A 14082-nucleotide genomic window follows, 5' to 3' on the forward strand; every position below is an offset into this window, starting at 1 on the left:
ATTTTTAAATGTTTATTTATTTTTGAGAGAGAGGGGGAGACACAGAATGCAAAGCAGGCTGCAGACTCTGAGCTGTCAGCACAGAGCCCGACGCGGGGCTCGAACTCACCGACCGCGAGACGGTGACCTGAGCTGGAGTTGGACACCTAACCGACTGAGCCACCCAGGCGCCCCCAGTGCAACTTTCTAAGGACTGAAGTTCTTGGGCTTTATGACAGCTTTTTCCTGGAAGCCTGGCAGTGTTGCTTGGCCCACTTCTAAAGGGTTAAGGTTGCTGCCAGCTGGCCGGCGGGGTCATGGAGGTTAATAGGGCAAGAGTTAGGGGTTAATAGGCGAGAGTTCCCAAGCTGGGTTTGCACCCATCTCTGGAGAGCTTTTAACTGTAATCACCTCACTGGGGAGTGATGGCTTTTTGATCTACTTTCTGATTCTTTAGGAATATGTGGTTCATGGACTTAAAAGGTGGGCTGTAACGTGGTTAAAAAAAATATATTAAGGGGCACCTGTGTGGCTCAGTTTGGTTGAGCATCCGACTTTTGATTTTGGCTTGGGTCATCTTCTCATGGTTTGTGAGTTTGAGCCCCACATCGAGCTCTGTGCTGGCAGCGTGGAGCCTGCTTGGGATTCTGTCTCCCTCTCTCTGCCCCTCCTTGCCCCTCTTTCTAAATAAACAAACAAACTTTTAAAAAATTTAAAAAATATGTTAAGCGGTGCCTGAGTGGCTCAGTCAGTTGAGCATCTGACCCTTGATTTCCGCTGGTCACGATCCCAGGGTCTTGGGACCAAGCCCTGCGTCGGGCTCCACACTGAGTGTGGAGCCTGCCTAAGAGTTTCTCTCCCTCCCTCTCTCTCCCTCTGCCCTTCCCCTGCTCATGTGTGCTCTCTTTCAAAAACAAAACAAAACAAAACAAAACAAAAAAACAAATTTTTGTTTCATCGTTTGGACCACTCATTATCTTCTTTGCATTCTGCTATATCCAAAGAAACATTAAATACTGGCTTTTATTTTATTATTTTTTTTTATTATTTCTCTTTGTTTCTTAATTTACATCCAAGTTAGTTAGCATATAGTACCATAATGATTTCAGGAGTAGATTCCAGTGATCCATCACCTACGTATAACACCCCATGCTCATCCCAACAAGTGTTCTCCTTAATGGCCCTTACCCATATAGCCCATCCCCCATCCCCCTACCCACAACCCCTCCAGCAATCCTCAGTTCTCTATATTTAAGAGTTTCTTGTGTTTTGTCCCCCTCCCTGTTTTTGTATTATTTTTGCTTCCCTTCCCTTATGTTCATCTGTTTTGTATCTTAAGTTCTACACATGAGTGAAGGCATATGATAGTTATCTTTCTCTGACTAATTTTGCTTAGCATAATAAACTCTAGTTCCATCCACATTGCTGCAAATGGCAAGATTTCATTCTTTTTGATCACCGAGTAATACTTCATTATACATATACATCACATCTTTATTCATCCGTCGATGGACATTGGGCTCTTTCTATACTTGAGTTATTGTCTATAGAGCTGCTATAAATATTGGGGTGCACGTGCCCCTTTGAAATAGCACACCTGTATCCCTTGTGTAAATGCCTAGTAGTGCAATTGCTGGGTCGTAGGGTAGTTGTATTTTTAGTTTTTGAGGAACCTCCATACTGTTTTCCAGAGGGGCTGCACCAGTTTGCATTCCCACCAGCAGTTAAATGCTGGCTTTTAAAAACATAGTTATTAAAATTAAAAATGTAAAACCCTTGTTCAATAACCTGTCTTTTCTTTTTTAAAAATGTATTTATTTACTTAAGTAATCTCTACGCCTAACGTGGGGCTTGAACTCAAGGCCCTGAGATCCAGAGTTACATGCTGAGACTGAGCCAGCCAGGTGCTCCCTTGTTCAGTAAACTCCTGACGTCAACTTAACCATACGGCCAGTGGTGTATCTCTTCCTTTACTGAATCTACTTTTTCTGCTGAGATGATCAGTTATCAACCAGTGTCTGCTTCCAGTCTGCCTCTTCCTTCTCTAACAACTTAAGACTCACCGTTTTCTAGTATTCAAAGAATGTTCATAATTTTTCAAACACTTTTCTTCACTCTTCATTCACGTATGCTTTCATTTATTTACAAAAATGACAGGGGCGCCTGGGTGACTCAGTTGGTTAAGCATCCGACTTCGGCTCAGGTCATGATCTCATGGCTTGTGAGTTCAAGCCCCGCGTCAGGCTCTGTGCTGACAGCTCAGAGCCTGGATCCTGCTTCGGATTCTGTGTCTCCCTCTTTCTCTGCCCCTCCCCTGCTCACATTCTGTCTCTATCTCTCTCTCTCTCTCAAAAATAAATAAAAGTTGAAAAAAAAGAAAGAGTAGGGGCGCCTGGGTGGCTCAGTTGGTTAAGCGTCTGACTTCGACTCAGGTCATGATGTTGCGGTTTGTGGGTTCGAACCCCGCGTCGGGCTCTGTGCTGACAGCTCAGGGCCAGGAGCCAGCTTCGGATTTTGTGTCTCCCCCCTCTCTGCCCCTCCCCTGCTCACACTCTATCTCTTTCTCTCAAAAATAAATAAACATTAAAAAAATGACAACACACACACACACAAAATGTACATGATGTTATGCCAGACATTGGCGAGGTTTTAAAAATAAATAAGATACGTTGCTTGATTTATGGAACTTAAAACTCATAGGTTACAATAAAATAATAAAACAGAGGATAGGGGTGCCTGGCCGGCTCAGCTGGTGGAGGCAACTCTTGATCTCGGGATCTTGAGTTCAAGCCCCACATTGGGTAGAGAGATTACTTACAAGTAAAATCTTAAAAATAAATAAATAAATAAAATAGACGATAAAGCTATACTTGATATGAAAAACACTTTGGGTACGTATAATCTTACATTTGGTTACCAAGCTGACTTACCTTGGTCTGTGGGCTCCCTGTTTTCCTCCCCAGAGGCAACTACTGTCGCTAAGTTTGTATTGTGCGTGTGTGTACTCTTTCGGGAAGATTCTCTGCATATATGAATATATATGACTTAGGAAAAAACCCCAAAAAACCGAAACCACAGACGGCTGCCTACCATTGTGCCCCTGCTGTTTTGACTAGGTGGTGCTCTGTGGGTTCACTTAGATTGTCTGGGTCTTTTTAACGATGGGCTTAGTGTTCGGCTGACGGATGATGCACCATCATTAGGTGAACCGATTCCCGACTCACGAAGCTCTACATTGTTCATGGCAGAAGCCTGGCAGCAAAGAGGGCCGCAGCGAGTGCCCTGGTACAGAGGTGCTCGTGCACATATACTCTCCTATCTGCGGAATAAATTGCCCGAAGGAGAAGCGCTAGGTCAAGGGGTGTTTTCCTTTTATTTTCGATAGCTGTTGCCAAATTGCTCTCCGTGAAGGTAGTACCAATTTACACTCCCACTTACAATGTGTGAGTGTGAGGTAGTGGTTTTTAACCTCAAAACCCCAGGCAAGGAAGAGCTTTTAAGTAAAATGAAAATCTGGAGAAAACCGTGAGAGCCTTTGCTACCGCAAAGGGCGGCTCTAGCAGGGTTCCTGGCACAGCCGACTAAGGACGCTGGTTCCCATTAGGTGCCTCCTCGCATGTGGCAGGGAGGGGGCCTTGATTCCACCAGGCACGTTGTGGCCTGAGTGGTCCCTTCCTGGAGGGGTTTGGGCCTCCTCTGTCAGCTTGTCCATCACCAAGTATTGAGGAGCACCAGATGCTTTAAAAATGACACCAGGACGTGTAAAATTACAAAATAATTTTGCCAAGGTAAGGACACTATTTTTATTTGTTATTGTTGAGAAGGAGAGAGAGAATGTGAGCAGGGAAGGGGCAGAGAGAGCAGGAGACACAGAATCCGAAGCAGGCTCCAGGCTCTGAGCTGTCAGCACAGAGCCTGACACGGGGCTCGAACTCATGAACCTCGAGACCATGACCTGCGCTGAAGTTGGACGCTCAACCGACTGAGCCACCCAGGCGCCCCTGAGGACATTATTTTTATTTTATTTATTTATTATTATTGTGTTTTTTTTGATGTTTATTCATTTTTGAGAGAGAGACAGAGCACGAGCAGGGGAGGGGCAGAGAGAGAGGGAGACACAGAATCCGAAGCAGGCTCCAGGCTCTGAGCTGTCAGCACGGGGCCCGATGCGGGGCTTGAACCCGTGGACTGCGAGACGAAGAACGTTATTTTTAAAGAGCTGTGCAATTCACAGACGTTACCAGGGGCCGGAGGAGGGACAACGGGAAGCATGTGTTTAAGGGGTACAGAGTTTCCGCTTGGGAGGCGGAAAAATGTCTGGAGATGGGCGGTGGGGGCCGCGAGCGGCGTGAGTGCGCCTGATGCCGCCGAACTGTGCACTTCAGACGGTTAGGGTGGCGCATGTTATGTTCCGTGTAATCGACCACACACACAGAGAAGCACCAGTTCACTGTAGCCATCCTCCCGTGAGCAGAGGACACGGAAAAATAGGAACGATCTAACCCAAGAAGGAAAAGAGGAATGGATGGAGCTTTTTGAACAGCTTGCCCTGTTAGCCGTGTTTGCGGGTCACCTTGCACTGCCGAGAGCGTGGCGGCGCCTGGCGCGGACCGCTCCCCGGGTGCGAGAGTGGTCAGGAGACGCTGAGGACCGGAAACAGAGAGCTCCCTGGGGCAGGCGCTTGGCTGGGCCTGCGGGGGCTCCGTGGCCCCTGAGAAGACCCCGTGTGTGACCCGGGAGGCCCGAGGCTGACCTACTCTCCACCCTGAGGTGCTGGACTCACCTTCACCTGTGTCATCGCTCTGTGTTGAAACAGGGCGCTTGTCCCGGGCCTGCCGCTGGGTGTTTTCTGGGCCTGGTATGAGTGAAGCTGGCAAGCAGTAACTGGGTGCGAGCTTTGTCACGATTTTTCTGTGTCCCCAGTGGCTCAGATAACTTTTGCAAAAAGAGCATTTGCCTGGTCCTGCCTAGAAGCTGGGAAGCGGAGCGGGTGTCTGCCTGGAACTGTGCAGAGGCTCAGAGCAGGTGCGGGGGCTCCAGGGATCTGGCCAGAAGGAACGTCTCCCCACAGAGGTCGCTTGGACTTCTGCACAGCAGCCACCAGCCTCCTTGAGGTGCTGCGTGTGTTACCGGTGCAGTCGTCACCCCAAACTGTAATGATCGTCGGGAAACCCGAGCTGCGAAGTCCCTGGTTTTAGAGGGTGTGGATGTGTGCGCGAGCAGACTCTCGCTCAGGCAAGGTTGCTCCTGCGGAGAATGGGCCTCCTGCTTTGTCTGGCTGTGGGTTATGACTTGCTTTAGGGCCCTGTCTCCGCTGGGTGAGTCTCTGGCCTTCACCTCACTTGCAGAGAGAGAAGCACCAGACCCCAGAAAGACCAGGATCCTGGGTTGGTTGCAAGACCACAAAGAGCCCCCTGACCCGGGCTAGTACGTCCCCGCCACCCTGCGACTGGAGCCACCCTGTGACTGGACGACGTCTCACCCCGCCTTCCGTTGCCAAACTCAGATTCCAGGAGGCGAGGTGGCCACAGAAAGCTGGAGCCCGGTCCGGGTGCTGCCCTGGCCCCGAGCACTCCGTCTGGGGCATTTTGCGTCTTAGAGGGTAATCGTGAAAAGACCCCGAACACTGTGGGTTCACGGTTGACGGAAACACAGCCCCACCTTTCCTATGGTGCGCCCATCTGAAAAACCGGTGTCAGAGCGCGAAGCCACCGCCGGAGGCTGTGCAGGCACCTGTGGCGAGTTTCCATTTGACTCACATCTGTCAAGAAGGTGACACGACGTACCATATCCACAGGCCGCTGTGCTCGCTGAGCTGACACAGCTCCGCATGTGGGCAGAAGCATATGCTTCCCATTAAGAAAATTGCTGCTTTTGAACAGGCCCCGAATAGACTTTTTTGCTTTTGCAGAAATTAAGACAATAATAATAAAACAACCCACCCGACACCCCAAATTTCTTAAAAAAGGAAAAAAACATTTGACGTCAACCCAGAAACCCAGCTTGGTATCGGAACCCGGCAGAGCCACGTGGACAGAAGGATGGCCGAGGCCGCCGTCCTCTATCCTCCTGGAGCCGTGACACCGGCTCGTCGTCCCCGCCCCCACGCCCGAGTGTGACAGAGCTTCAGTGGAAGGGGCCTCCGACACGAGCGAACAGGGCCAGATTTGCCTGCGACTCTGCAGCAGCCCCCATGGGATCACTGGAGAAACCCCCCAGGTGGCTGCAGCATGGTGCGGTCACGTTGAGTGAAGCCTCGTTTAGAGCACTCGAGCCCTGAAGGAGTCCTTGATAAATGGAAGGGAGACTTATTATCGGTGCTCAGCCCAGACAGAGCAGAGGGTGGGAGCTTGAGAGCTCTGCTCCCCGCCTGCAGTGGCCGAGGCCAACGGGGCACAGGCCGGCCGAGACTTGGGCTGCAGACCCACCCCTCTCTCGGGTCCCTGTGGTGGGGAGCGTGATGGGGATGGGGCAGACGGTCGCTGCCTGAATCATCGGTACCAAGGCACAGCGTTTGTGGACGGGCATGTGTGTGACAATAGTTACTGCATCTAGTAGCCAGATGGTCTAAACAACCCGTCAGTGGTACGGTATGTAAATATTTTCCGTCATTATCATGGTGCTGCCGTGTTCACGTTAACAAGGATGAAGAATTACTCAGGAGCTTGCTGCAGTCAAGAGCCAGTTGGGCCACAGGCAAGGATAGCTTTTGGGGTGAGCTTGACCTCCTCTTGCTGCCTCCTGCCCAGACACCGGATCCTTCACGTGGAGACCCCAGGGAGCATTCCCTTAGAGCTCTTCGCAAGGACAGAGTTTGTTTCTCATCTTGAACCAGTATGTTTTTCACTGTTGGTGAAAGCTCTGTGACCCAGAATATTTCCCTTTTTGCTTTGCCTACCAGGAAGCACTAAGATGATGATGATGATGATTGTAACTCATTTGATTGTGGATTGTCCTTGGGAGTCTCAGGATAGCTTTTCTCGTCCATTTTGGTTTCTTTCATTCTTTACTCATCTAGTGTTTTGGGGGAGGTAAACACCTACATAGTAAGGTTTTGAGAAGCAGGTAGTATGAGTGGAGCTCACATACGTGCAGGAGCTCTCATCACGTGCTTAGCCTGTGATTGCCGGGTGCAGAACTGGGCTGTACCTGATCCCCCTGAACTGTTAACTACACTGGTGATGCCTAGGCCTGATTCTCCTGTGCATCCTTCACACGTCTGACGCGCAGTAAGGGTTTGGTGAATGTATCAGTTAGGATAGGTTTGCTGGCTGCTGTAACAAACCGTTGTTACAGTCTCAGTGGCTTATCCCAACAAAGGCTGTTCTCACTCTTGCAGTTGAATTGGATGGGCTGGAGGTGGCCTCCCACATCCTTTCCTGTGGTGTTTCTGTCATCCCCTGGGGCTCCCTTGGGGTCCTCCGCTGGACCTGGGCAGTCAGCTGCCTGGTGAACGAAGAGAGAGAGGGCATTGAGGATCACGTGGGCATTTTAGGGGCCAGGCCTGGAAGGGGTGTACGTGCCGCTGCTCCCAGAACTCCTCACGCATCTTGAACCTGGGGGGCTCCAGATGTAATTTAGGAAGAGGAAACTGGACCAAGCCGGAGTGGCATGGCAAGTGTTGTGGAACGAACAAACGCGTGCAGGGCACGGAGGTGAGGGTGGGGATCCTCAGGGGGCAGAGGGGAGGAGACTGTGCGCCTACCTTGTAAATCTAGGTGCCACAGTCGTTTGGCCTTTGTTCAGCGCTTTGGATTCTGTTTCCGTGTTCCCTTCTGCCCAGACTAGGAGGTCGCAGAATGTTGGAGCTGAGTGGAGAGGCCCTTTAGAGGCCAGCCTCCTCACTGCACACGTGGAGAAGTGGATCCCGGAGAAGGGAACTGGTCCACCTGGAGTCAGCCAGTGAGAACGCTGGTCTCAGCACCACATCTGGGGGCATTCCCTGGGGCTCCCAGGGAGCATCTCTGCTCACAGCCTACCGGACGGTACGGCTGAGCCAGCCAGCAGAAGGTCCGGCTTCTGCGCCGGATCACTGGAGAAACCCCCGGCCTCCACAGCAGCTGTTTGACTTCAGCATGTGTTCCGTTGGGGCTTGGGGAGTGGAAAAGGAGTCTCTCCCTGGCACTTATTTAGGCACTGCCTTGTCTTCGTGACTCACCTGTGAGAGCACCAAAGAGCTTCATTGGTCCCCCATTAGAAATAGACATCTCCCCCAAAGCCATTAGAGCGCCTGACCACCGTGTTCATCATTCATCGCTGCAGCGAAGTACTCCCAAACTCAGTGGCTTAAAACATCAACCGTTTTATTTATCTGCTCACAGCGTGGCAAGGCAATTGGGGCAGGGCTTGGTGGGGACACCCCATCTCTGCTCCACCGGTGTCAGCTGGGACAGCTTGACTGGGGGTGGAGGATCCCTCTCCAAGATGGCCTCACTCCCGGGGCTGGCGTGTCGGGGCTGGCACTCGCCTCTATCTGCTGGGGCTCTTGGCTGGGACAGTGGTTCTCCTCCACACCACTTCTCCAGGCACTGTAGTAAAATACGCGTAACATAAAATTTACCACTTTAGCCGTGTTTAAGTGTCCAGTTCAGTGGCATTAGGTGTGGTGTTCACACTTGTGCCACCGTTTCCATCATCCATACCCAGATTCTTTTCTTCTTCCCATACTGAGACTCTGTCCCTGTTCAACGACAGGTCCCCCTTCCCCGCCCCCAGCCCCTGGCACCCACCCTCCTACTTCCTGTCCCTGTGAACGTGACTCCTCTGGACATCTCAGGTGGAACCATGCAGTATTTGTTGGCCTGTGACCGGCTTATTTCATTCAGCACAGTGGCCTCCGGGTTCATCCAGAATGGCCTTCCTTTTGAAGACTGAGTAATAGTTCATTGTATGGTGAGACCACACATTTTGCTGATCCATTGGTTCGTGGATGGACACCTGGGTTGTGTCCACCCTTTTCTATTGTGGATGGTGCTGCCGTGAACATAGGTGTGTGAATATCTGTTTGCGTCTCCGCCTTCAGTTCTTAGCCAGGCATTCCTGAAGGCTCGGGTCTGAACCTGGTGCAGAGTTACTTCCAGCACGTTCTGTTGGTTAAAACAGGTCTTGGGGTCAGACTAGATTCTAAGGACCGGGACTCCACAAGGCTGTAGCTCATTGGGTCCTTCACAGAAACCATCTGCCACGACCCCTCTGGGGAAAGATCTTTGCAGGAGGGGCAGGTGGACCCGCTTGCACACACCCCTCCAAGGCCCGATTCCCCTCTCGGATGCCTCCGAATGCCCAGATGCCTGTGGCCCCGGCTTCCGGAGGCGAGGTTCCGTCGTCGGCAAAGCTCAAGCCAGAGCCCTGCTGTCCCCTCCCTTGGGGGGGCTGCAGCGCTCGCTGTCTGTTTTGTATCGCTAATGGCTGTGCCTCTTATTATATAATCTGTTATTCTGTGCCGCACCAGGCCCTGGTTACTTGTCAAAAGTTTCTAGAAGCCAGCTGTATCAGCTCCAGGCAACTGGGGGTGCTGCCTGTCCCTCATAGTATTAGTCACTCTGTACTTAGCTAAATTTAACTTTTTATCATCCAAATGATATTTTTGTGGGCTTGGAATTTTACATAATGCTACCAACTGCTGCAGGCTAAGAATTTCTCCTTTGTGTTGTGAGTGTGCATGTGTGTGTGCGTGTGTGTGCGTGCTGGTTTTCTCCCCCATGAACTTTTGCACGCCCAAGGAGACATTCTTCAGTTTCCCTTCCCTGTTCTGCCTTCCCAGGCCCTGGGTTTCTTCTCAGGCTCTGCTTTGCCTTTTGCCAGCTGGGAGGAAAATTGCTCCTAACAGCTTTCTGATGGCCCTGCTAATGCTTCCTTCCTTACTCGAGGGCTCTCCGCTTTGAAGGTCTCTGAGGGTTTCCCTGCTGATTCCGACAGTCTGGGATTCAGAGAAGGAAGCTCAGCTCCAGAGTAGAGAGTGTCTGCTGAGAAAGCAGAGAGAAGGGTCCGGAAGGGAGGGTGGGGGTGGGGGCGGTGGTGGTGGAAAGGGACAAGAAGTAAGAAATCCAGTGACTTGTCCAAGGTGTGGGGTCCAAGACGCAGGCGATTCCTTTGTGCCTGGGGGAGAGACTCACCTGTTCTGTCACCACTGGGAGAAGTCAGGGCTGCGGGGGGTGGGGGTGGGAGGTGTGTGGGGCTGGGAGATCTGGCATCTCCTTGGGGAGGGGCTCCGGAGCTCTGACTTCCCTGAGCACCCGCCACTCAGAAATGGTAGCATGCTGGGCCCTTACCCAGGGGTCTCGTGCGGTCCACACGTAACTGTGCATGCCTCCATTTTCCAGATGGGAAAACTGAGGATCAGATCAGAGGGTGAGCCCTTTGCTCTGTGCCAGGCATGGCACCTACACTCGCATCCTGTAGCTCACCGGCTCTTGGCAGAGGTCTGCGAAGTAGGGGCCCGTGTCAGGGCTCTCTTACAGACAAGGAAGCTGAGTCCCAGGGAGATTAAGCACACTGCTTAAGTTGCTTGAGGCGAGGCCACAGCTGAGAGGCCACCCCAGACCTGCCCTCAGACCACCCAGCCGTGTCACCTCTTCATTGCTCAGCGGCCTCAGATGGGACTCGCACTGGGCCCTGGGCTCTTCCCAAAGCCTATGAGGCTGACTCCAGCCTCACCTGGTCTTCAGGTTTCCTGTAAGCAATCTTTAAGTATGGGTGTGTGTGTGTGTGTGTGTGTGTGTGTGTGTGTGTGTGTGTACGTACAGGCTGCTTCTGGGAGAATCTACCTGGAATTGGGATTGGCTTCTTGAGCAGGGGAACCCTGTTCCGGGAAACAGGGACAAGGCTGAAACTCAGGCTCACCTCGCACCCTTTTTATGTTTTCAAAAATATAGATGTAATGCTTGTTTTGAGTTATTTTATCAACAAGTTAGGAACTCCTGGGTAGAGACCCCAAAGAATTAAACGCACCTGCACACAAAAGCTCGTGTGTGATCGATCACGGCAGCGGTTCTATTCACAATAGCCCCGAACGCGGCGTGTTCATACAGAGGAATATTATTCGGCCACAAAAAGGGATGAGGCGCTGACACCCACTGCTACACGGATGAACCTGGCAAACACGATGCCAAGCGAGGGAAGCCAGACGCAGAAGGCCACACAGGACGCGCCCGCTTCTATGAAACGCCCAGAACAGGCAAATCCGTGGAGACAGAAGCAGGGCGGCATTTACCGGGGACTGGGGGAGGGGGAACGGAGAGTGACCGGTGGTAACGGGTGTGGGTCTCTCTTTGGGGTCGAAGGAAACGTTCTGGAAGCGGGTAGCGCTCAGGGCCGCGCAGCTTTGCGAATGTGCTAAATGCCGCCGAATCGTGCGCTTCGGGAGGGTGAACGTATGGCACGCAAATTATATCTCAGTAAAACAAAAAATCAGAAGCCAGGTCTCAGGATGGAGTCAGACGCCCCAGCGTGTGCCAGCGACCTGTGCGGCCCCACTACCATTTGCATCTGTCCGCGTCTGCACGTTTTTTGCCACCTGCTTCACGGTCTCCATGTCAACGGGGGATGGAAACCACAGTGTTTAACTTCGGTTATACCACCCACTCGTTTGGAACTTATGCTTTCAACCAGGGCCAGCCTGAGACACGCAGACGTCTGGGCAGGCTCGTAATTTGGCACCCCAGCAAACCGGTATTCTTTAAGTGTTTGTTTGACATTTATTTAGTGGGATGAGGAGAGACTGATAGCCTATTAATAGAAGTTGGGTAGAGAAACAGATTCACTTACTAATTCACGTCCACTGACCAAAATCAGGCAGGGATCTGAAAAATTTTCAGGAAAGCAGTTCTGACTCCTCCAAAAGGTGGGTTTTATTATTTTTTTTTTTCCCTTGCCGTTTTTCAAATTACTCAGGACGTATATTGAAGATTTAAATCTTGTTTTTTACCTTCATTTATTTATTTTGAGAGAGACAGAGAGCAAGTGGACGAGGGGCAGAGGGAAGAAGAGAGAGAGAGAGGGAGGGAGGGAGAGAGAATCCCAAGCGGGCTCTGCACTGTCAGCTCAGAGCCTGACACGGGGCTCGAACCCACAAACAGTGAGATCATGACCTGAGCTGAAACCAAGAGTCGGGTGCTTAACCCACTGAGCCACCCAGGTGCTCCCTGAAGATTTAGATTTGCTCTGTGAAGGAGAAGATCCAGTCTGTAAGGTGATGAGTGTAGTTGATTATACTGTATCGTATGATTGAAGTTTGCTAAGAGGATAGAATGTTCTCCCCACACCCGCCCCCAAAAAGGATTGCCGTGGGAGGGGATGGATGTGTGAATTAACTCCATGGGGAGGAATCCTCTGCAGTGTGTCAAACATCACCTCGTACACCTAAAAAATTTTTTTAATGTTTATTTATTGAAAGAGAGAGAAAGAGGGAGAGAGACAGCATAAGCAGGGGAGGAGCAGAGAGGGAGGGAGACCCAGAATCGGAAGCAGGCTCCAGGCTCTGAGCTGTCAGCACAGAGCCCGACACGGGGCTCGAACTCACAAACCATGATATCGTGACCTGAGCTGAAGTCAGACGTTTAACCGACTGAGCCACCCAGGCGCCCATCCTCGTTCACTTTAAATATATCACCGTTTTGTCAGTTGTATCTCAGTAAACCCGGGGAGAAAAACTTTAAAGGCACAGAACGTTTTCTTTTTCTTCCTGATAATCAGCAACTCACCACCAGCATATTAATGGGTTCCGGAACCCCGCCTCCCCGGGACCACAGCCACAGGTGTGCGCGGACCATGCACGCGACAGCTCTCAGCCACGAGGCTTGTGTTTTACTTTGACTTCTCATCTTCCCAAAGGGAGTGGGCTGATTTGCTTTTTGCCTTTTGCGCGAGGGGTCACGGGAGGAGACCTGAGTCACCTAGCAGCATCTTCTGTTTAATCCCCGTGATGTTGTCCTGCCTCCTGCCTCCCGCCACCCACCCCTAGAGGTTCCCCCAAGGAGCTGACCGGCTCCTTAGGCTGATCCTGCATTCACTTTCTGGACTTCAAATGCTTTCTCTTTTTTTGAGTCAGAAAAATGATCTCCCCGCGGTGCACCTCTCTGTAAGGAGCCTGCGCTTCTCTCTCGCAGCCCCTGCCGGTCTCATTCTGCCGGCTGTGAGTCACAGCTGACCTTCTCACCCACAAGAGGCGTCACGGTGGCGTGGAGAGGGGCCAGCCTCCAAAATCTGGCTTGCCATTGACTGTTGTGTTGCTATGGCAAACTTCTGCCCTCTCAGTGGGCTTCCTTACCTCTGAGGCTCACGGCTGACCTCACACGGGGTGAGTTTGGAGGTTTTGTGATGGCCGCTAAGAAACAGAACGGAGAGACCACATGGAGGCAGGGCTTGTGTGCGGTGAGCTGTGGAATTTGGTGCAATGGAGAGGAGAGAAGCTGGAGGGCCCGACGTGCCCAGGCGGGGGCCCGGAACCTGGGAACCCTGAGATGTGTTGTCCGTTCGGGATCCGGCGTGCATATGGGGGTGTATGTGCGGCCGTGGACAGGAGCGGCAGGTGCAGGGCCAAGAAGGAGGCTCACCCCTGCAGGCCCAGCCCAAAGAGGACTTTTCAGAGTTGGCCGAGCCTCCTCCGGGAGTGTGGGCCCGCACCGCTTCGGGTGGGCGTGCGAAAAGCTGGTCTCCGCTGCTTGCAGCCACACCTCCCACTGCTGTGCTGTCCCCAGTTAGATTCTCTCCCTCCTCTGAACTCTTACTGCCTGTGCCCTCATTCGGCAGTTTATCGCTTCTGCTGTCCCGAGCCACCACAAAATGCCCCTTACTTTACCTTTACCTTTGTCGAGGATACTAGCCCCTTGCGGGCACAGGCTGGTGACCCCAGAGCCGCCAGCGCCCAGCCTCAGCCCTTGGCGTGAGGTTATTCCGGACCTGGGGGGATTGGTTCCTGAAGAGCCATGGCTTCTACGGCCCACGCAGGGGGTGGGGTGGGGAGGCTGCCTTCCGGTCATGGTCAGGGGAAGGCCCCCCCGGCTGCTGCCCACTTCCTGGGCTCAGTATGGGGTCTGGCAGGCGTGTCAGACAAACAAGAATATGTTGAGGTCGAGCTGCAGGTGTGGGGCCACGGCGGGAGCC

The 14082-nt window shown here is 52.1% G+C and overlaps 1 protein-coding gene across 8 annotated transcripts in view; it reads left to right on the forward strand.

Annotated features, from left to right (window-relative positions):
- Positions 1-14082, forward strand: part of PITPNM2 (phosphatidylinositol transfer protein membrane associated 2) — a 144898-nt gene that overhangs the window by 18784 nt on the left and 112032 nt on the right. The gene's annotated exons all lie outside the window — the stretch shown is intronic.

Source organism: Panthera tigris, chromosome D3 (assembly GCF_018350195.1).
Source record: "Panthera tigris isolate Pti1 chromosome D3, P.tigris_Pti1_mat1.1, whole genome shotgun sequence".
In the NCBI taxonomy this organism is placed as follows: Eukaryota; Metazoa; Chordata; class Mammalia; order Carnivora; family Felidae; genus Panthera; species Panthera tigris.